Below are 24720 nucleotides of genomic sequence, written 5' to 3'. Positions count from 1 at the left end.
GCGGTCAAGAACTCCACATGAATATGAAAATGCAAACCAAGGCCCCCGAAGGTTTGTATTCAACTGTAGAAACATCAATATTGCTGAAAAGCTGCATCCATCAGCTGAGCGTACTGCAGCATAGTTAGTCCGAGTCTGGGAGAGCTGAACCCTAGGCAATTTATCTGCATATGTCTCAGGCTAACCACACAAATGTTGCAGACCAAGCTAGAAGTTAAGATAGATAGCTTAGAACAAACTGTTGATGGGACCAAAAGGGCTTTATAAAAGGGTCAAAGGCAGTAATGACGTTAATAGAAATGGGGATGAGAAGAACGAAAGCTTCACCCTGTGGTAGCTGTTGTTTCTGGAAACTGAGGAAGTCTTTCATGACAAAGTAGAGCTACTGTTAAAGTCATGATACAGTACAACTACAGTTTTTGTTAGTTGTACAGAACAAGATTATACACACCCTGGAAAGAAGGCTTTAGAAAATAAATGCGAGGCCGGACGTGTGCATACAATTTCCCTGCCTGTCGTCTTATTTCATAAAGACTTGCCAAGGGATCAATCCCTCAGTCACAGAAGTCGGGCTATAAATCACCTTGGAAGAAATTAATTGTATTTCAGTGGTGATGTAAATGCTACCTCAAATTCTATCACCTGCCAAACCATCTTCACCATATATTCCTCTGTGCAGTCAGTTCCCATGAAATATCTAATGGCCTCTAAAACAAGAGTTTCATTCCACAGTTGTCCAAGTGAATTATACTGTGCTCACATAGTGTTTTGAAAAGCTGAGATAAATTTATCTCAGTCAATCCCAGATCCACAGCCACCCCCCTACTTGTTTCATCTGAGGATCACAACGGACAGTGATTCCACACAGCAATATGTTTGTGTATCAAAGTAAATATATAGTCTAATCACCACAGCTCTGTGAAGAACCAGGCGTAATTCTGCTATTTTGGTTTCAGAAATGAAAAGAGAACAAGAGAGAGAGAGAAAAAAAAAATCCCAAGAAATCAGTCTCAAAAGCTGTTTCCAAGACTACCTTTTTAAGAAATTTAAAAATAAGGGCCAATTTTTATGCACAAGTGTAAAGGAGGCAAATTCATAGCTAGCTAATGAACCTCAAAATGGTGGAACCGTAAACAGCTATTTCCAAAACAGGTTCATTGTATCCAAAGCCTGATCTAATATGTTGGTATATAGAAAGATCCCTTTGTTTTTCCTCCCTCTGCAAAGGCTTAAGAGATCATCCAGTAATTCACACAGAGGGGTTTTATTTTGTCTCCTGTAGGTTCTAGTTCCAACCATTATAACCCGCAGAGTTTTCTAGGTTTACTATAAGAATCTCTATTGTATTATATGATCTTGCAAATATTTTCTTACTCGGAATTTCTTTTACTAAACAAATACAACAAGATGTAATTAATTAACACAGCATTGATTTCACCAACATCACGGAACGTACACTGACAGCTATGAAGTTGTAAGGCAAGTATAACATGGTGGGAAAAAGTGATGTATGAAAGTGTGTCAGATGAACCACTAATCCTTCAACACTTACTGCAAACACAGCAGTTTGTAGCAGGCGTGGAAAGGACCTAGGCGTGTGACACAGTCACTGGCAGTCGGGAGCTCAGCATACTCGAGCAACATGATACATGGAACTGTGAACAAACACTGATTCAGACACATCCTAGAAAGATTTATACTTTAAGGAAAAGAGGCTGGGTAAGTCATATGGGTTCCTATTCTGTCAGATTATGAAGCCTATTATACATATTATTTTTTTTTAAGTTTTACGTGACATGGATAGGTCCACACCTCTTGTATTATAAAGGATACCAGTCAACAATGCTGTCAAAGTCAATGTCATGCATTTAAGGAACTTTACCATATCTTGCCAGCATCACTCATCATACTGCAACATTTATTTTTAACTAAAGTTAGAATGTTTTTAACTAAATATTTTTAACTGGGGCAGCCCAGGTGGCTCAGCAGTTTAGTGCTGCCTTCGGCCCAGGGCCTGACCCTGGAGACCCGGAATCAAATCCCACGTCAGGCTCCCTGCATGGAGCCTGCTTCTCCCTCTGCCTGTGTCTCTGCCATTCTCTCTCTCTCTCTCTCTCTCTCTCTCTCAATCTCTCTGTGTGTGTCTCATGAATAAATAAATAAAATCTTTTTTAAAAATAAATATTTTTAACTGAGTCTCCTACTAGATCATGAAATATTAGAGGCCAGAGGGGTATCCTACTGAACTTTTACTGCTTATCTCTTGGCACCTACTGAACACATACCAATCCATTATACTGTTGATGATGAAAGAATGAATGAATGGTGCTACATGAGAAGTTGTTTATTTGATGATTTGTCCAAATGCAAAGATTCATTTTTTAAAAAAATATTTATTCATTTATTTATTTGAGAGAGAGAGAGTGTGTGCACACACATGAGCGAGCACACAGGAGAAGAGGGAGAAGGAAAAGTAGACTCCCCGCTGAGTAGGGAGCTCAATGCAGGGCTCAATTCCAGGACCCCAGGATCATGACTTGAGCTAAAGGCGGACACTTAACCAACTGAGCCACCCAGGCACCCCCAAAGATGGATTCTTGACAACAAAATAGTTCAGGAGGCTTCCACAAAGTTACATTTCATTAAGAAAATGGCAAAATTAATATTTAAAAGTATGCAAGAGAGGTATTCATTGAAGCATTATTCATAATAGGAAAAATGACATTCTGAATTTTCAAAAATTGGGTAACATGTTTTTCTATTATGGCCAGTCACTTGACAGATTATGGAACTATTAAAAATGACAAATATGAAGGCCTATAACAGAGGAAAAATTAAAATCCAATCCATAAAATAAAAATGTTTAATGGTGAAAGGCTGAAAGATTTTCCTTTAAGATCACAAGGATGCCTGCTCTTGCCACTTCTGTTCAATATAGTACTGGCAGTCCTAACCAGAGCAATTAGGCAAGAGAAAGAAATTAAAAGCATTCAAATTGAAAAGGATTTAATAAAAATATCTCTATTCACAGATGACCTGAAAACCTGTCACAGATGTAGAATACCCTAAAGATTCTACAAGAAATAATTCAAACTAATAACTGAATTCAGCAAAGTCGCAAGGTATGAAATCAACACACAAAAATAATTTATTTCTATGTACTAATAATGAACAATCCAAAATGGAAATTAAGACAGCAATTCTACTTAGAATAGCATCAAAAAGAATAAAATACTCAGAAATAAACTTAACCAAGGCAAACGATATATACGCTGAGAACTACAAATGTAGTTAAAAGAAATTTAAAAAGAATCAAATAAATAGAAAGACATCCTGTATTCATAGGTTGGAAGACTTAAAATTGGCAAGATCTCAATACTACCCAAAGCGATACACAAATTCAATGCAATCCTCATCAAAACCCCAACAACATTTTTGCAGAAATAGAAAAATCTGCACATATTCTCTCTTTTAATAAACTTTAAGGGCGAATTACTCCAACTTACCAACAAACACTTATAATTAAACTATGAAGTAATATATTGAACATTGCAAACTGGATGCTACCTTTCGGACACACAGAGGATCCAACATTTAAAATAGAGTGGTATCGGGTTACTGCAGAAGGAGATGGGCAGGCAGAGGGGGTGGGTTAAATAGGTGATGGGCACTTGTGATAAGCACAGGGTATTATAGGTAAGTGATGAATCACTAAATTCTACACCTGAAACTAGTTTTATACTGTATGTTAACTGATATTTAAAAACTTGAAAAAAAATACAATACTTGCTTTAAAATGCAAAATAAAATAGAATGGCATCATCACCAACATTCAGTCTGACAATGGACCACATTCATGACTGTTTGCATGAAGTGATCACAGGGGAGACTTGGTAAGTCTGCCCTGTCAGAAAACAAGTCTGCCATTGTACTTAAAAAGCACACCAAGAGGGGTGCCTGGGTGGCTCAAACAGCTGAACAGCTGGCTCTTGATTTGAGCTCAGGTCATGACCTCAGGGTCCTGGGATCAAGCCCTGTGTCAGGCTCCACGCTCAGCACAGAGTCCACTTGAGAATTCTCTCTCTCTCTGCCCCTCCCCAACATGTTCATTCTCTCTCTCTCTAATAAATAAATATTTTTTTTTAAAAAGGCACACCAAGAGGATAGTATGTTATCAAAATGATGGGAGGAATGGCCTTCTCCAGCAACAGATGGCTGGGTCTCCACAAAACAGTTATAATCACAAACCAGAGTGGTGTTAAGAATGGGAACTACCATCATTAGAAACTGACAGCTTGAATCTGTTCAAAACCTGTACTGTGTACTTTTAGGAGATATTATAGATTCATAGAATTTATGGTTGACAAGGACCTTAAAAATCATATTACATATGAAAATCATTTTACGGATAAGAAAACGAGTAACCCAGGAAGTAGTCATAGTACCTTAGATACCTCAAGGTCACATAACTAGCAGGTGGCAAAACCAGGACTGGAATGTTGGTTTCCATTGTTTCTCCATTTTCCCTAATGAAACTCCTGTGCTTGATGTTGGAAGTACCACCTTAGTCTGCTAGCAGAAAAGGTTTCTACACAAAACAATTTTCTTTTCTCCCCCAGATTTCATTGAGATATAATTAACATATAACATTGTATTAATCTAAAGTCTACAACATAATGACTTGATACATGCATATATTATAAAATGATCACTGCAATAAATTTAGTTACTCATCCATCCATCCATCCACCACACATTTACAAATTCTTTTTGTTGTGATGGGAACTTATAAGATCTATTATCTTAGCAACTTTCAGACATACAATACAGTTTTGTTAAGTACAGTCACCAAACTGTATGTTACATCCCCAGAACTTATTTGTATTATAATTGAAAGCTGGTAACCTTTTGACCACTTTTCCCCATCTCCCCCATCTCCCCCATCCCGAACCCTTCACCTAAGGCAACCATCATATCTGATCTCTGTTTCTGTAAGTTTTTGGGGAAGGGGTTTAGATTCCTTATAGAATACCATATAGTATTTGTCTTTTTTCCGTCTGACTTACTTCACTCCGCATAATGCCCTCAAGGTCCACCGCTGTAAATGACACAATTTCCTTCTTTTTTATGGCTTAATAGTATTCCATTGTGTATATATGCCATTGTTTATCGCTCAGCCACTGATGGGCACTTAGGTAGCTTCTATATCTTGGCCATTGTAAAGAACACAATGAACGTGGGAGTGCAGATACCTCTTCTAGGTAGCGACTTCATTTCCTTTGAATATATGCCTACAAATGGGATTGCTTGATCATGTGGTAGTTCCATTTTTAATTTTTTGAGGCACCTCCATACTGTTTTCCACAGTGGCTGCACCACTACATTTATATTAATTTAATTACATTCCCACCAACAGTGCCCAAGGACCTCTTTTCTCCACATCCTCACCAACACTTGTTATCTCTTTTTGATAACAGTCATCCAAACACATATGAGGTAAGCACAAAACAATTTCTTGACAACTCTTAATTACATCAATATATATAAACCAGCTCACTCCTACTCGAAGCAAGGAACCTCCTAGGATTGCATGGAAGCTTCTAAATGACACCAGATTTTTTGATAGCTGGCTACCACCATCCCATTCCTAGAAAAAGGGGTTAGGCCTGCCCTACCCCGTGCAAGGGAGACTTCCCAGCATCAATTATCCTTGGAAGAGGTAGAGCCTGAGATAAGAAATAGGACTGAGTGAGGAAAGACTTGGCAGAAAGAAAATGGAAGCCCTCCGTCTTCCATTCTGGGCTCATTCTCTTTGATGCCCAGACTCTATATTCAGATGTGTTGACAGTCATCTCTTGGGGTGGGAAGTGGTGGCCTGCACAGAAAGCTGGCCTTGTAGGAGGCCTGGGAAGGCTGCATCTAGACCTATATCTGATAGCCAATTTTATGGGATTCTCTGGGGTTTGTTAAAAGTCATAAATTCAACTTTTATCTGTTGTAGATAATCATAGTAGACTAGGAATGGAGTGAAAAATGGGAGGCGGAATTTCCAAAGAACTTCCACAGTGCTGGCCGGCAGCACTGAGGAGCAAGGTCCTCAAAGAAAATCGGAACCTTTAAGACAGGGATCCAAGCATGAATGCTAGGCTCACCCATCAAATGAAGATGGTATCCTTTCTTGATCATGGGAACTCAGAGGAGGCAGCATTAATTTATAACTAGGAGACACAACGGGTTTGCTTGCAAATCATCACAGATTAAACACAGATTTCTCAATACCAACAATACAGGCTAATATTCACTGGCTGAGCACTGTGACAACCACCCAGAATGTGTAAGTCAGCATCCATTCTGATTGGCCAAAAGCTGGGTGTTAACTGGTTTGAGTCTCACCCTTCCAACAATAATTTTAATGCCTCGTCTCCCCACCCCCGGCATCTCCTATGATTCCTTAGCCTGGGAGAAAATTGCCTTTGTGTTATATGGTTACAGTTTATCACAGATTCAGGAATGAATAAATATCCTGTTAATAAACACTAAGCAATAAAGATCATTATTCCTATTTTATAGGCTAGAAAATTGAGGTTCAGAGAAAGAAATCACCCACAGGTAGCTAGTGGTAGAGTCCAAATTTAATTCTGAAACAAATGAGTTTCAGAATTATAGAGGAGCAATCCCTCTACTTTGGAAATCTACCCTCCTACAAAAGATAACACTGTAGGGAACAGGAAACTATGGGCCTTGAAGGCAGATGCATTGCTGTGTCTTAAAATATTAATATGGAAAAGACTGGTCATCGTATGATTTTAATCCTCCACCCAACTCGCATCCTGCAATCATTGTCAAGAATTACCTGAATATCTCAAACTTTTACTATAGCTGCGTGTGACAAAATATTAGTCTGTTTCTTCAAAGTCATCTATGTGAACTATAAACCAATTTAGCCCTATTTATCAAAAGAAAAACCTCAACATACATTCTATTAAAGCTTTGGGAGTCCCTCTGTAAATGTCTCATTTGATTAAAATATTACCATCAATTTCAACAAAAGACACAATTTAACAGCAGATTTAAGGGGAAAAGATCTGAATTTAACAATTTTCCCTCCAGCCATTTCTTTAAACCTCCGACAAAAAATTCTGTTCTCAGAAATTATTTCTTTTACTCTCTAGTCAAAGAAGAAATGAAAATGCATCTGAATGAAATTACCAGTGCTGTGGAAATGCTGAGATGCTAAATCAAAACTAGTGACAATAACAAGATGTTCTCCAATGATGCCAGATTCCCTAAACCTACCCATCATCGTGATAACCTTTAAATGCCCTTTCTCATAAGGCTATGCCAGTCATTAGTTGTAATTAAAGTTCATTTTGTCAAAATCAGCTTAGTTTGCTCAACATCTGATTCTTTTCAGGCACCACTCACTGGCTACCCTTTCTACTTATTTATAAGAGATCAGACACTAGTCTAACATGTAATTTTACTGATACTACATCCACATTTGGTGAATTCATCAAAGTAGTCTGAATGCTGTAAAGGTTTCTGTTTAAAGATCCAGACTGTGGGGCATCTGGGTGGCTCAGTGGTTGAGCATCTGCCTTTGGCTCAGGTCATGATACCAGGTTACTGGGATCAAATCCCACATCAGGCTCCCCATAGGAAGCCTGCTTCTCCCTCTGCCTATGTCTCTGCCTCTCTCTGTGTCTCTCATGAATAAATAAATAAAATCTTTAAAAAAAAAAAAAAAAAAACAGAATGTCACCAATTTTCCCTAGTAAGGTGGCCACTGAATTTATCATCCAAACCAGGACACGTGACAGTGAAAAGGGGCATTATCAAAAACAGTAAAGAGGAAATAGGCAGAGTCAGGACTGTCCCAGCAAGCTGACACATAATGGTCACTGAACTTATTAAAGAACGAACTACTAGACTTAAAACCCTAAAGACTCAAAAACTGAAATCAAGATCATGGTGGGATAGGGGGCATAGCAGGTTTATGTGTGAAAAGAAGGCCAGAAGCACCAAATAAGATCAAAAGAAGGATGCGGTTTTTCTCAAGCATCCAAGTCCAATGGCATTTCCAGATTCCCCAAACATAGCTCCTCCCACCTTGACTATTCAGTTTGTACAGGTGGATTAAGTCCATTACATGTCATGTGCTCTCTTTGCCTATTTATTGGTTTATTTTATTGCCACCCTCACTGTCCTCCTTGATATTACCATAACTTATCCCCCATTTCCTAGGAGATGCCTGTCCCCTCTCCTCCCTAATTTATTCCCCATCAATGGGCCAATCAACCAGAGTTACTGGGTACTCACTCCATACCAGGTACTGTGCTAAGTACCTCCTACAGTAAAAGGGAAATTCAAAGGTGGATGAGATATAGTCCTTGCCAGGTTATTGTTCACATCTTATTTTAAATACATTGTTTAAAATTCAATACGGTTTCTCCAACTTCCTTTTCTGCACTTCCTAAGCAGCTCAAGCAAGGAGTACAATTCCAAAGTAGTCTACTAAAGTCACTTCTCTATTTATAGACAATTTAATATATGTACTGATGTAAAAGAATAATAAATTATTTTGTTAAGGTGTCAACATTCCTACATCTTTTTTAAAGTTATTTATTTATTTATTTATTTATGAGACAGTGAGAGCACAAGTGGGGGGAACAGAAGAGGGAGAAGGACAAGCAGACTCCATGCTGAGCAAAGAGCCCAATGTGGGGCTTGATCCCAGGATCCCGAGATCATGACCTGAGCCAAAACCAAGAGTCAGATACTCAATGGACTGAGCCCCCGAGGTGCCAGCAAAATTTCTACATCTTAAAAAAAATCTTACAAAAGCTCTCCCAGCCAAGACACTGCTCTTGGGGAGAGCAAACATTCTTGTATCCCTATTTCCTCCATAAACCTAGTGATGAACTGATTCTGTCTGCCTACAGAATTTCCAGCACCCTGCAAAGTATCTAATACAAAACAGGCTCTCAGTAAATGTTTATTGAGTAAATGATGAGGGGCTCAGGGTTAACTGTTTTTTTTCCTGATTCCAGCTCCTCAACATTTTTGCTCCACTGATTATTTCCTCTTAAAAAAGCAGCTCCTCTGAGTAACAGCTTTGAGATTAGCCAAAATCCCCAGATCAAATTCCTAGCCACTTAATAGCAACGTAACCCTGAGCAAGGCTTCTAGTCATTCTCTATGCCTTATTCTACTTACATATAAAATAGTCCTAATCATGCTTATACCTTATTTTTCTTATCTATTAAATAGAGATAGCACCATCTAGTTGGCAGGGTTTTTGTGGTGTTTGCGAAATTTGAAAACAATTTATATCCAGGGCCCAGGCGGAACACGAGAAATGTGTACTGAATGGAAGACTAAATTGCCATCCCGTTCTGCGGCTCCAGATCAAAATATAACCATCAAAATCTAATTTGCCAAAGCCGATCTTCATTCAAACAACAGATATGCATCAAGAGCTATAATGCACAACTGGAGTCTGTCTGCTGTTGAACAGCAAAGGAGGAGTTTAACATCTGCATTTAAATGTAGGAAACACCAATTAGCTCACGAGTAAAAGGGGACGGTGTACAATCCGATTTTATTTTCCCCACCAAAGCATCCAAGTATGAAGGGCTTACAGGCTTAAAGCAGGCTGAAGCTTTTTTGCAGGACCTCGTACAGTGGGGGCAGGTAACCCTGGGGATGGTTTTTAAATTCAGCATTTAGCTTTTCCCCAGCAAGAACGTATAGGCCCAGTTTGCCCTTAAAGTGCAAAGCTAAGCAGTCAGAAACCACAAGAATAAGATTGGGTCTGAAGAATATTTTTATCCAGCTCGCTGGCCCATCCAGCTATCTCACATATAAAACCTCAAAGGAGAATAACATCATGAGTCTTTGTGCCAATTCACATTTATGAAAGAAAATAAACGCTGTGACAGACAGGCGCACACTTGTTTTTGCCATGCAGCAATGTTCTGAGACCCATTCTGCTATTTCGCTTCCCCTCCGGCTAAGCTGTGGCCACTGGGAATAAGAAGCTCCCCTTGGGCTGAATTTCCAGCACACCTGAACTTATTGCCTCCGGAGGCCAGGAGAGCTATTTCCAGGCCATTACTTCTTCTTCACCAGTAACAGGGGTAGAAACAAGCTATGAAACTTCCCTGGGGTTTGGTTTCCTTCCTCCCTGCTCACTTATGCTACTCTCCTGGAAGATGAAAGAAACTCCAGAGTTTTTCAGAGCCCAAAGGCAATGTTGATCTCAAACAACATTTTCCTTTTTTTTTTTTTTTAAGCCACCATTTCCTACTCTCCTCGGGCATATAGAGCATGAAGCAAAGCCTAAACTCCCTCCTTAGAGTTCACATAAACAAATGCAGTAGTTGCAAAGGGTCACCCTGGGGTAAACATGGCCTATAATAATGAAATGTCCAATGCTATCCCACAAGCTCACAATTTTGCCCTTCCTTAAAGAATACCTAAGCAAAAGTGGCTCTCATCTGAATGCAGATTTTTCCCCACTAGATTCCCAATGAACCAGGTACATGAACCTATTATCACATAGCCATCTTCATTTATAGATGCTTTCTTGCCAAGGGCCATGGAGTTCATAAACCAAGAAAGCAGGATGCAAACCTAAGTAATCTGACCCCAGGACCTCTGATAATCAGCCCTGTACTAGGAAAGCCCTTCTATTTGTTGTCTGAGTCCAGCTGGGACCAAGCAAGAGTGACCATCAGCATAAGGGTTTCATGTGTTTTTGCAAAATGAGGTCCTTACCTGCATGAATGGCAGTGTAACATTTTTTATGGACTCATAAATATCATTTAAGACATTTGAGTATTAGAGCTGCCACAGCAGTGAAGTGGCAAGCACAGCTCTTAAGCTTCGAAATAGGACTCGCGAGAAGTCCATTTTAGTCTTGGCTTCAGTCGTTGACAGTAAGTCACAAATTATTTTTCAGATAAAAATGGCAATTAGGAATTTCCTGAAACTTTAGCAATTAATCTAGACATCAAATTAAAATTCAAGGACTCCTTTTAAAGTTCTACTTAACTATAAATGCAACTGAAGCTTTACATATATAATAAAAAATTACTGAATTTTAAGAGACAGAAAAGTCTTAAAAGATTATTCATCCTTTTTTCTTTTTTAAAGTAGGCTCCATGTCCAGCACAGAGCCCAACACAGAGCCCAACACAGGGCTTGAACTCAGGACCCTGAGATCAAGACCTGAGCTGTGATCAAGTCAGACACCCAACTGACTGAGTCACCCAGGAGCCCCAAAAGATTATTCATCTTACCAGTGCATATTTTGTTGAGCAAAGAGCTATGAAAGACAAAGACAAAAAATAAATGAGACTGGATCCCAATCCTCAGAATCTTCCCATCTAGTACATTAAATAAAACACTATGTAAATAACTATGACCCAAGTTAAAAACAATAAAAGATAAAATCAGAATATGTTATCAGAGAGATTCAGGTAGCCTATTAAGAGGGTTCAACATATAGAAAAGATTATTTCTAGGGAAGCCCCGGTGGCCCAGCGGTTTAGCGCTGCCTTCAGCCCAGGGCGTGATCCTGGAGACCTGGGATCGAGTCCCACGTCAGGCTCCCTGCATGGAGCCTGCTTGTCCCTCTGCCTGTGTCTCTGCCTCTCTCTCTCTCTCTCATGAATAAATAAAAATCTTAAAAAAAAAAAAAAAGAAAGAAAGAAAAGATCACCTCTAAGCATAGCACAGTCATTAAAAGCATAAACAAGAGAGTCACAGAGACCCAGGTATGAGTATTAGCTATAGCACTCCCTAACTGTGTGACATTAGACAAGTTATATAATCTCCCTGAGTCTCACTTTCAAAATCTTTAAAATGGGATAATAACATCTACCACTCAGAACTGATATAGGATTAAGGAAAATAAAGCGTATAAAACCCTTACTACAGTTCCTCATACACTCTCAGGGTTAACTGCTAGCAGTGGCTGCCAGTCCCAGACCTACTATTTCTCCAACCTCTGTGTCTAGTTCTTACCCTTATCAATGCCCTTATCCGGTCTGTCCAGGCCCCTGCTAGATCCTATTATCAACTCTTCGAGAGAGACAGAGAGAGAGAGAGAAGAGGGAGAGAGAGAATCCCAAGCAGGCTCCATGCCCAGCACAGAGCCCGATGTGGGGCTCAATCTCACAACCCTGAGATCATGACCTGAGCCAAAATCAAGAGCCAGACGCTTAACTGACCAAGCCACCAGGCACTGAGTTGAGTGCCTGCCTTTTGCCCAGGGTGTGATCCTGGAGTCTTGGGATCGAGTCCCACATCAGGCTCCCTGTGTGGAGCCTGCTTCTCTCTCTGCTTATGTCTCTGCCTCTCTCTCTTTGTGTGTGGCTCAGCGGTTGAGTGCCTGCCTTTTGCCCAGGGTGTGATCCTGGAGTCCAGGGATCGAGTCCCACATCAGGCTCCCTGTGTGGAGCCTGCTTCTCTCTCTGCTTATGTCTCTGCCTCTCTCTCTTTGTGTGTGTCTCTCATGAATAAATAAATGAAATCTTTTAAAAAAATGCTTTTAAAATTATTGCTCAAAGTTTATCAACTAAATGCTTCAAACCTTTTCTTTCTCCCAATGTGTTAACTTCATAAGTAGTAGCAGATACCAAAAATTTAAGAAAATAGAATAGAAGAAAAACATTTAGGGCAGCCTGGGTGGCTCAGTGGTTTAGCGCCGCCTTCAGCCCAGGGCATGATGCTGGAGACCCAGGATCGAGTCCCTGAATGGAGCCTGCTTCTCCTTCTGCCTGTGTCTCTGCTTCTCTCTCTCTCTCTCTCCCTCTCTCTCATGAATAAATAAATAAAATCTTTAAAAAAAGAAGAAAAACACTTAAAGATTAGAGAATTCTATTTATAACTTATTTCGGAGGGAATGGGCCAGTAAGTATCATTACTAGATTTTAGTAATCAAATACCTCATCTAAGAGGATCCACCCCACTGCTTATCACATAGTATAGGCTGAATTAATTGATACTTGACTTTGAATTTGAAAATCAAATTAAATTCCTTGAAAGCAAGGGCCTATCTCCATCACCTCTGAATAATGAGTCCCTAGCACAGTGGCTGGTGCAGAGTAGTTACACAACAAATGTCGATTTAGTAAATGAACTTCAAACCGAGAAAGTATGCAAAGGTCTATATAACATTTTGCATCTCCAATTAATTTGGATTGCGATTTACTCCAATAAATTCTAGTCCAAAGTCTATGATTTGCTCCCTTTGTACCCATTACCTCATCTGAGATGTTTAGAATTTCTTGGGAGGGAGAGATATGTAGGGAGAATCCCTCCTTTGGCACAGAAATATTGATGAAGACAGCAAAGCAGAAGGTACGTGTCACCTGCACTCTTGTAATATAACGAAGGGACCAAAGAAGACACAGTGCTTTATACAGAGTACCTGTCAGACAGTGACACTTACAGTTCTGAATACCCATTTAGTCCCATGAGCCTCCTATTCAGAACATGTCTGGTTACAGTAAACACTTGCAGAGATTATAGAAGGAGAATCCTAGTCTATTCTGTTTGTAGGTGGAAAACCCACACTATATATTTCACATATTTATTTCTCCTCTGTAACCGAAAGCCAAGATGGCCTCAAATTAAACAAAAAGCTAAGATCCAACTGTTTTACTTTCACTAAAAAATGATGTTGTAGCTAAATATTTATTAGCATGGGGATCCATTATTTATCATTAAGTGGAAAAGACAGGATACCAAACAATTTGAAGAACAGAATCCTCTTTCAGTACTGACATAAAAAGAAACACAGGCATGTGTTAAGTAGAACAGTAAAACAGAAGCTATTTTTTAGTTCCTGTAAAATAATCCATGGCTAATTTTTCAAAAGCACATCTACACTTTATAAACATTACAGACTCAAGGTGTCCAGAAATCTTCCTTAAATAACTCAATAAAATGCTTTTCCAAATGCAAATGCAATCAAGAAAACATAAGATTAGAGGATGAAAAGCTGCTGAAAGTGTAGAGGTTGTTTTGGGTTCTGGCTTTTTCCTAAAACAGTGTTTGCTTCCCCCCAGAAGAAATCACTGATACATTTCAGCACCCCTTACAGTTTTCAAAGTATAGTCAGGAACATTCTCCTATGATATTTGTCACTGTCAGGAAGGAAGGACTTCCTTCTCCCACTCTGTCCCTTCCTAATGCTGCCTTCCACCTAACAATTCTTCAGGACAGGATTTGTACAGAGCACACTTATATGTTATAACCTCCTTCTTCCCTTTTTTTTTTTTTAACCTAAAGGTAAACTTATGAACAGCCCTCTGTGCACATAAATATCCACCTATAACATCAGTTTTAGGAAGCAGGGATCTTTTTGCCCTGGTCCCTCTGGTAACACAGGGGCTGTCTTTAGCTTATTACTGTGACCAGAGGTCCCACAGATGCCTTGCCTCTACAAAATGGAAATAGAACTTTTACAGCAATGGTGCAAAGGGAGTATTTTGGTATAATGGAAGGAAAATACCTCATATATTAAATTTTAAAGCGATGCTAAATTATTTGAAAGGCACTTTATAAGTAGCTTACTTTCTGGGGCTAAGTTATATTTCCAATCTAATCATCAAATATCTGGATCTTGATGCCCACAATCTTTTGCCCTTTTCATTCCACTTCTATGGACAGACTGATGACTTCCAACATAATCCTCTTTCAAATAGCGTTCCAAGAAGGAATAATAACTATATCTCATAGGATTTCCTTTACGTTAAGGTTAATATGTGAATATAAAATTCAACTAGATAAATTGCTATCATTTTTAAAAATGCCACTGACAATAGTAGTTCACTATTGCAAATATTTCACTGTACCATTAAAAAACTGTCTTTGGAGAAAATTTTCAAGGTCCTTGTTCTCAATGAATTTATATGGACAGCCCTCAGAAATTATATTTGTGGTGTATGTATACTCTGTCTATGTGTATGTGTGTGTATGTTTAATATTCTCTCAGTACAAATATCTTATTTAATCTAAACAGGCTTCATAATTAATGGCCCTTACCTTATTATATAATAATACACAATTTAATTATAAGTATATTTATAGTGTGTAAATATAACAAGAAAACCTGATCTTACTATTTGATACCTCTATGGAACTTCTAAAACAGAGTTCTCTTCTGTCTTGTTTTGTTTTAAACACATTTTAACTAGCTTATATGTACTGTCAAAAATGTAGAGGAACCATAAGACACAAGATGGAAAAAGTTAGGAACCTACTTAGTAATTTAGTGCACAAACAGTCCCTATAATCCATGACACTATTTCTGGAACATGCCAGAAAAAAGATTTGTGCATGAATGTGCATATAAATGTTTATGATGCGTTGTTTTGCTTACATTCTTATGGCCATTCATACTTCTGCATAAATCCTACAATAAAGCAGACTGACTTTATTATCTTCAAGGCCCTTTTTACCTTTTCAAAAAGATCTGGGAATAAAACAGAACTCTATGGTCCCAAGCAATTTTTTCTAAAAGATAGCAAAACTATTTACACAGTCTTAATTAGAATATTTCAGGCTGGGATCCCTGGGTGGCGCAGCGGTTTAGCGCTTGCCTTTGGCCCAGGGCACGATCCTGGAGACCCGGGATCGAATCCCACGTCGGGCTCCCGGCGCATGGAGCCTGCTTCTCCCTCTGCCTATGTCTCTGCCTCTCTCTCTCTCTCTGTGACTATCATAAATAAATAAAAATTTTTAAAAAAAGAATACTTCAGGGTACTCCAAAAAGCTATAAAACAAGAAAACTGACAGGCACACCAATTCTTCTAAGACTAAGCTACATGAGGGACTTATTGAACAAATGATTACACATTTTGTTTTCCTTTCCAGACAAGAAAAGAGCCAAATGGATTTCATTCTCATTCTTAAAATTCAGAACCAAAGAACCTATCTAAAAGTCTAAAACACCTGAAGCTCAGAAAACTGGACTCACTTTTCTGGCACACCATATTATAATGCTTTGCCTTTAAAGTTTGTCTACTGCACAACTGATAAAAGATTTATCACAAGTGTGAGGACTCAGTTTATGAAACCTAAAAAACTTGGCACAAAGCAGAAAGTCACCCTAATCTCTTGGAAAGTTTATTCGTGTTTTGTTTTTTTTTTTTTAAAAGGTCTCTCAAGTCCCTTTCAATGTTTCAAATTCATAAGAGCACATAAAACTTACAAAGCCAGGAAAGAATGAAAGTAGAAAAGCCATAGATCCACTGTTATCTTTCTGAGAGAAGTATAACAAGATTTTTTTTTTTAAAGTTAGAAAATTACTTACTTTTTTCCCAGGTCTTTGGTACAGAGCTCAAAAGGCAAATTCCCTTTTCCCACAAAGTCTTGTTAATTAATAGCAATCATTCAATGAGGTCAAGCAGCCCAAATATCTAAAAATTGTGCAGAGACAAAAAGTTAAAATTCAAAGTCAGATGAGAAATTAAAAATCAAGACACCCCATTGGTATTCAGTCTCTCTGCATAATTACAATACAGATTTCATTGGAATATCTAAATGATGAGCTATGTTAGCTGCTTTTCTTTCAGAACAATACAAACAAGGCCTGCTAAATCAAGATGGTATTTTGATCTGTCGTCTTATTAAAATCACGAAAGGAGGATCCGGCAAGGCTTCTTGGCAACCATTCACGGTAAAAATGTCCTTCTCGAGGAGTCATAAAAAAAATAACTGAGGGAGGATCTGGGCTTCTAATTATACTGTGACTTGGGAGGGAAGGTCTCCTGAAGTCACACTTGTCTGTTCCACCTTCCAAAGATGAGCTCATCTCACAAGCACAGAAACGGTTGTAAATAGAAATGAACAGTAACAACCTAAAGAAAATCGTCAACAACTTGTAAACACCCTTCTCATGGATTCATTTAAGCACCCTACACTTCTGCAGGTGGCAATGAGAAGTGAGTTGCTTTTTCCCTCATCAAAGAGAAAATCTGAAAATTTTGTATGATGATATGCTCTTTTGAAACAGACGCTTCTTCCCCAACAATCTCACAAATGAGTACATAGGTAATAACTCCTAAAAGTTTGAGTAGGTAAAACAGGGGCCACGGGTAAGCCTAACTGAAAGTCAGCACAGGCCCCACCCTCCTGCTTTTCCCATTCTGGGCCTTAGGCTAGATGTGATTCTAAACACTAACTCATTTAAAAGCCACAAGAGAGTCAATGGGAAGGAGGCAGGAAGCACTGCTACAGGAGACGGGCCATAACTGAAAACCAGAATCCCACAAACATCGATAGGCATCACTCATTATTACTATCGTCACTGTTCCTGCCAACACTCACACAGTGCTCACTCGTATGCTGGATTCTTCTCGTAAGTGTTTCACACGTAGTAATTCTATTGGGGATAGAGACAAGGAGAATATGCCTCGACATCACTGTCTTACACTCAGTACGCTCAGTTCTGCTATAATGTTTGTGTTTGTTCCAAGTTTGCTATGTGAGGGAACAATTTGAGCATAACTTGAATTTCACATTTGTTTATGCATGATGTCATCGCAGGAAACCCTAGGTAATAGCAGAAGATTGCACCCAGGCAGGATGCAGCTGCATAGAGATACTCAGAACGCCCAAAGCCCGTGCCTCTAACACCTACAAGCGATCCTAGTTTCCACCAGTGTTATGAGCCACACCCATTCACATCGGGTGCTCCAACTTCCCTTCTGATTTTAGGGAAACCTCCTTCTACCACCTCAAATATCTCACCACCTGCAACCTTTCGAAGGCCTGTCTGAAGATGCCACCAGGATTTTGTCAAGGTAAAGTATCATGCTGATTGTATAATTTATTTACTTTAACCACCTAATATGTGCAAAATTGTGCTACAATTTTTATTCAATTCCTCTCCTATTTTTTTAATGTGTCACTGATAAAGATTTTTGAGTGTTGTACCCTGATCAGGTTTTTCCCATCAGTGCTATGGGTTTTACTGCATTATTTTGCATAGCATGGTGGTTTTTAGAAACACCTGTCATGCATTTTAGCAGAACTGCCGATATGGTAACTACTGTTTATAAAGATGCTTGTGGGGGATCCCTGGGTGGCCCAGCGGTTTAGCACCTGCCTTCGGCCCAGGGCGTCCAGATGCTGGAGACCCGGGACTGAGTCCCACATCAGGCTTGCATGGAGCCTGCTTCTCCCTCTGCCTGTGTCTCTGCCCCTCTCTCTGTGTGTGTGTTTCTCATGAATAAATAAATAAAATTTAAAAAAAAAAGATGGTTGTGATTTGAACCAGAAGGGGGGTAAATTGTGATTTTTTTAATCTTTTCATTATGTTAAAGATTAGATTTCATTATGTTAAATTGTAATACAATTTTAGAAAGATTCTTATTCACAATGTTTATAATGATCAACTATAGACACATAAGGGTCAGTCTGAATTAACTAAAAACTTTATTCATGAGAAGTTCCCTAATGGTGTTAGATAAATAAGGTGCTATCACACCATTCTGAACAGATCAAGATGATGGGGTTATAGAGATAGATCCTGGCAGGCAGGAGGACTTAAATGTAATTACTGGAAATGACAAACTGAACTGAATAAGTTTTTATGCCTTGAAACCAGTAAATTGAAAAAAGATTCTGAATTTATCCTTTAAAAAGTCTAAGATATGCATAAAAAGTATGTGTATGTACAAGGAAGTTTTCCTATGATAAGTAATATTATTTTAAGCAATTTAAAAAATATAAATACCCCAACAGTATTACCCCAACTGGGTAAACAGTTTTTTCTATTATCTGTAAATCATTTTTTTAAAATGGGAAAATGTTTTTAAGTAGTGTTCATTGGCAACGCAGACTATAAAATAGCATGTTCAGTCGAGTCCCAATTTTGTTTAAAAGTATCTATAACTAGAAAAAAGAGGGGGAAGTCAACATTTATATAGCTGCTAATTAGAGATAATGAAATTAGAGCAAAATGATTTTTAGTTTCTTTGCATTTTCTTGTGGTACCCAAATTTCTCACAATAACCTCATCTGCTTTTACAATTACAAATAACAATATGCTAGGAGGTGCCTTGGTGGCTCTGTCCAAAAAGCATCTGCCTTCAGCTCCCGTCATGATCCCGGGGTTCTGGGATTGTGCCTGCTTTGCGCTCAATGAGGAGTCTGAATCTCCTTCTTCTCCTACCTCTCCCCCTGCTTGCATTCTGTCTCTCTCTCAAATAAATAAATAAAATCTTAAAACCCCAAATAACAATATGCTTAATAAAAATAGAACTAAGGCATTTGATGAAAAAACCTTTTATCCCCACTTTAAATTCACATGTGAATCCAGCCAATGAGGCCAGCCCAAGAACAAGGACACCAGCAGCTTCCTTCAAAAGCATTAACAGATCCGGTCTCATGACTGAATCCTTCAAAGTATTTTCTATCTCACAACTCAAGGCAAACACAGTCCCAATAGAGACATTTAAAGTATAGAAAACCATTACAGAGTCCAAAATACAAATTTGCTTTTGCTGGCTAAAACTGTCATGGATTTAGTAAAATCCAGATGAAAGAAGATGGTTTTTAACATATAATTGTATACAAGCTGTCTTAATGTCTGAATGAAATTTCATTCTGAAAGAAGAAATTGTGTTCTGGATAAAGCGCCTTTCAACAAGATCAAGATTAAAGAAATACAAGGGGCAATGGATTTGGGAGTAGGAATAAACACTCCAGTTGGTGAGTTTTAAATAGAATGTAAGAAGAGACAGAGGCTGATCTTTATGACTTCCAAAAGAATTCAGTTATATTAAAATCTTCCCAATGACACCAAAACTTGACTTTAAAACTGTCCATTTGCCAAAAATGGGGACTCCTTAGTCATGAATGCACTTAGTTTGATCTCATACACTGGCATCACAAAAGAACTGAATGGTGAAGGTACTCAGGACTCAGAGGACAATCTGGGACAATGTGGCCACCACACATCTAAGTTCATTCACCTATGCTTGGCTAGCAGCACATTTAAATAATGTGTTCCCTTCCATTTTCAGTTTGACTTTCCTGGTGTGTGGCACACCCAGGAACTAGGAAGAGCAGTTGCTTTAAGAGGACTCTCCATTGTCAAGAACATACTGAGAATTAAAAGTCAGTGAGTGTGGATGTGTGCTTTTATTTCATTAAATTACAAAGTATCTGTAATATTCGGTGTACAGGTTGGAATAAAAATTATATTCCTGCTGGACAAAGTATACATGTAGTAGTCTTTGTATTTTTGTTTGGTTCCCCCCTTCCAAAAATGCTGACTTTGATAAAAACCAAACAAAAACAAAACCTTTATGTTTTAAATTTGCTTTTAGATTTTTAAGCATTTTCATAGGTTCCCTGTCAAACAGAAACAAAAGCTACTGCCTTACTGTTTTGTTTTAAAGAATAGAAAAGGCAAAAGAACATCTAAATTATGCGATTATGTATAAAAAGAGATCACAGAGGACATACTGAGTTCCAAAAAAAAAATCAGTTGATTCAAGATACCTCTCAGAGGCTCTATCATCTTATCAAATTCATGCTGATTACTTTAAAAAATAACTGAAATCCTTGGCTTCTGAGTCTCACAAGTTGCTGCCTGAGATGCTGCACATATGCACCTCCAATAATTTGCAACCAGATATTATAATCAGTATGTAAAATCATATTATATTCAATTGCGAGTATCCAAAATAAAAAATATTAATTTTAATTTTTAGAGGCCATGCTGAAATATACATCCATCTATATATACCACATGCTGACCCTGAAAATAATAGAGCACTTAGAACTCCCAGAATGGAAACTATATTTCTTAAATTGCTCTAAGAATTAGCACATGTATAGCTCAGGGGAATATACTCTCTTACAATTACCGGATATAAAAAAAGGGCAACCAATTTTCAGAGTCTACTTGGGAAACAAGCAGGAATTATTTCCTGGGGTCTCTCTAGTCACTCCCTGGGCAGAATTCCAACATAATTTAAATTGGTCTTTGGTACCATCTCACTTCCCTTTCCACCTTACTGCACCAGAAGACCTTCACTTTTGATGGCCTCCTCCTCTCAACTGGTTCTTTCCTTCCAACTTCTAAACAACCAGTGGCTCCATGGGAATATTTTAGCAGAAAGTAGAGGATGGGAGAGCTTAAACAAAAGACTGTTGATGTTTAACTTTCTGTAGATCCATATTCATTTTTAAAGCAAAGCTTGAGCACCCACATCTTGGCTTCTAAATACCTTAGTTCATTCCAGAAATAGTTGGGTCCAGGCCTGGGGTAAGGATAGCACAAAATTGCCTAGAACATCTTATTATGCTAGAGACTAAGGAAATGCCCGAATATTAATGCAGACATGACAAAAGGACACAGGAGCTACCTCAAAGGGACTTTCACTGGCCAAATGTGGGACAGTTTAAACAATAAAAAAAGAATGATACAGATGAATTAGAATATATTGAATTAAAAAAGGAACCATAAATCCAGAGGCATTCATGAAATAGGGGATAGCAGGAAGCTCTTCTTTATGAAGAATGCCAGCTAATAAAACACCAAAGGAATAGCAGAAATAGAAAATCCCACTTCGCAACCACCCAGGCAATAATTGATTCAGTCAAGGATCATTAATGGATGCTAAAACCATTAGGGAAGGGGTTTTGTGGATCAGGATACTCCTACAGTCTCAGAGTATCACCCCACAGATTACTTATCACTTACCTAGGGGAAAAGGTATCTTTATAATGGATAATTCTGGCAGACGACTTTACCCAAGTGATGATTAGCATAATCAATTATGGGACAATTAAATGTCATGTGTCTCCACAAACACTGTGTCATATGTTTGCCAAAATGCTTAACCTATATCTATCTAATCATAAAGGAACAATCAAACAAATCCAGATTGTGGTACTTTCCATTAGACAACTGTCTTGAAATCTTCTAAGAAAAAAAAAAAAAAAAAGAAATCTTCTAAGATATCAGTGCCATGAATGATTAAAAAAAAAAAAAAAACCACTGAGTGACTGCTCTAAATTAAAGGAAACTAAAGATATAAAACTCAATGAATGACTGCTGACGATTCTTAGATGAGGAAAGGAATAGTTATAAAAGACATTAGTGAAATGACTGGGGAAAGTTAAATAAGTATTCATACATTATCTATGTATTAGATAATATTTCTTGGTGATAATAGTATAATGGGTTATGTGGAAGAGTATTCTTGTACTTGGTAGACACATGTTAAAGTGTTTAGAATGAAAAGGTCAAGATCTCTACAACCAACTCAAATGGTTCAATAAAAATTATTTAAAGTGTGTGCATGTGTAGAGAGCCAGGCAGACAGACACAGAAAACAGAGATAGAGCAAATATGGCAAAATGTTAGCATTTTATATGGCAGACTAGCAGTGACCTATAAAACTAGTAACCATGATAACTTGTGGGCTCTATCTATTCTGTTTAAAGACAGACCATAAAGGAGCTCATGGTTGAAAGGAAAAGGACACTATCTTTCAAAAACCTTTTTCCCAGTTCATTTCTCTTCTGTAGCAATTATTTAATGGTCACTAGTTGGGAGGAAGAAGATTGAAAATGAAACACAAGGAAGAGGATGACAATGGATGAAAATTAGCAATAGGCATCCCAGAACCACAGCTCTCAGCACCTGCCTCAAGTTTAATGGGTTTGAAAGAGAATTCTCCCCACCAAACTTGATCCCTCATGTCTATGACCCTTCTATCCAGGCTCAAAATTACAGCTTCATCTTTCACTTTGGGTCCCGTGGCCCATCCTTCACACCCACTCTTACTTTTTGCTTGTTCACATCCTCAAGCCATGGTGGCCACAGTCTCTCATATTCCAGGCAAATGGCCTCTCTTTCCTATGTTCTTTCTCAATATTTCTGTAGATGGTGCTTACTTGGCACTTTTTAAATATCTTTGTTACACAACATCAATTCTACGCCCACTGAAGGTAAGTGCTTTGCTACGTTATCTCACTTTAAAAAATCACTGTAAGTCTGTTAAATATTCCTTTATGCCGACTTTACAGAAGAAATGGATGTTCAGGGGCACCTGGGTGGCTCAGTCAGCCAAGCAGTCTGCCTTCAGCTCAGGTCACAACCCCGGGGTCCTGGGATGGAGACCCACATTGGGCTCTCTGCTCAGCAGGGAGCCTGCTTCTCTCTCTCTCTCCCTCTCTCTCTATCTCTCCCTCTCTAGCTATTTCTGTTTCTTTCTCTCAAATAAAATCTGAAAGAAAGAAAGAAAGAAAGAAAGAAAGAAAGAAAGAAAGAAAGAAAGAAAAGAAAGAAAGAAAGAAAGAAATGTTCAGATGAGACAATTTGTCCAAGCTCACAGAGTTGTAGTGCTGACATTCAAGACTTGGTCTTGAACTTTTACCCTAAAACCAAGTGGCTTACCCTAAGACCAAGTGTTAGTTACAGCTTTAAACACCATGTCCCAGCCTTAAATCAAGCATATGATCTTTGAAGGAAAGGATCCATTTCATCCACCTTTGTGCTCTCTCTAGAAGCTGGCAATACTCATAACTCGTGTTCACGGATTTATATTTCAAGCCTCAGCTCAGAGACCATTTTTCTTAGTGACTTCCACCCCTGCAGAACCAACCACTCGATCCTTGCCCTCTCTATGCTTCTGCTACAGGACATGTAAGCTTTAATGCAGGACTAGGACTGCTACATGTGTGCCCAGAACACAGAAGGCATTTCACGAATGTTCACTGAATGAAATGTTTATGTGTGAGACAGTTAGGTTTCCCGACAGGGTTGCTACGCCTTACTAAAAAAAAAAAGAAAGAAAGAAAGAATTGACCTCATTTTTAGCTTTCTCACATACTGAGGATAATTCTTTTAGGAAAGTGTGATAGACGGAGAAGAACGGAAAGCACAGGTCTTGGCTCTTTGAGCCAGAACCATTGCAGCTGCTGCCCTGGGTATACTGGGTTCTAGAGCCTTCCACATTTTAATGTATATGTAACATCATTCAATACAAATTATGATTCAGTATGTCTGGGGTAGAGCCCAAGATTCTGCCTTAATAAGCTCCCAAGAGATGTTGATGACGCTGAATCTACGGTCCACACATCTGAGTAGCAAAAAGTTCTAGACAGTTATAGTGAACGCCTGCCCATTTAGAGACATGTAGCACGTAGATTAAAATAGCGAGACATAAATTTACAGAGTGTTAATGCTAGTTATCTCTGGATTTCTCCTTTCCACTTTTCTATAATTTCCAAGAATTTTATCATGATTCTTGCTGATGGAAATGAAATGTTAAATACTATATATACAATTGCACTGAAAAACTGTACATTTGGACATTTCCACTCTGCCTGGCTACGTAGTCATTTAAGCAACAAATATACGTAAAAGGACTCGGGCTGGGAGAGAACAGGTTGGTGAATTTAGCAATTCCCCATCTACGCATTTTAACACTTAGATTAACATAAAATGGCCATTATCCTTAACAAACAGTCGCCACCAGCAGCATTGTTTTTCTCAGGTTCCTCTCCCTTAAAAGAAAGAGAAGGAATCCATTCAGTTGGAAGACAATGAAAGGCAAACCAAATTAAGGCCAGAAGGGAAAACCAGCAGGCACTAGGTACTGAATCTCTTCCAAGTGGGCCAATGGAACAGCATGAAAGTCCAAACAGAGGTGGAAACGCGGTTCTCCAAGAAGAGGCACG

General features: G+C 38.6%; 1 protein-coding gene across 33 annotated transcripts in view; it reads right to left on the bottom strand.

The window, feature by feature from the left end:
* Positions 1–24720, bottom strand: part of APBB2 (amyloid beta precursor protein binding family B member 2) — a 371757-nt gene that overhangs the window by 248155 nt on the left and 98882 nt on the right. For 22 of the 33 annotated variants that reach the window (XM_072737825.1, XM_072737817.1, XM_072737831.1 and 19 more), the window contains exon 3: positions 16328–16433. The exons of the other annotated variants lie outside the window; for them this stretch is intronic. The gene's annotated coding sequence lies outside the window, so the exon portion shown is untranslated. The remainder of the gene's footprint in view (positions 1–16327; positions 16434–24720) is intronic. 33 annotated transcript variants of the gene reach the window in all.

Source organism: Vulpes vulpes, chromosome 14 (assembly GCF_048418805.1).
Source record: "Vulpes vulpes isolate BD-2025 chromosome 14, VulVul3, whole genome shotgun sequence".
In the NCBI taxonomy this organism is placed as follows: Eukaryota; Metazoa; Chordata; class Mammalia; order Carnivora; family Canidae; genus Vulpes; species Vulpes vulpes.
The sequence above is the reverse complement of the archived record's forward strand: the minus strand, read 5'-3'. Positions and strand labels throughout refer to the sequence as shown.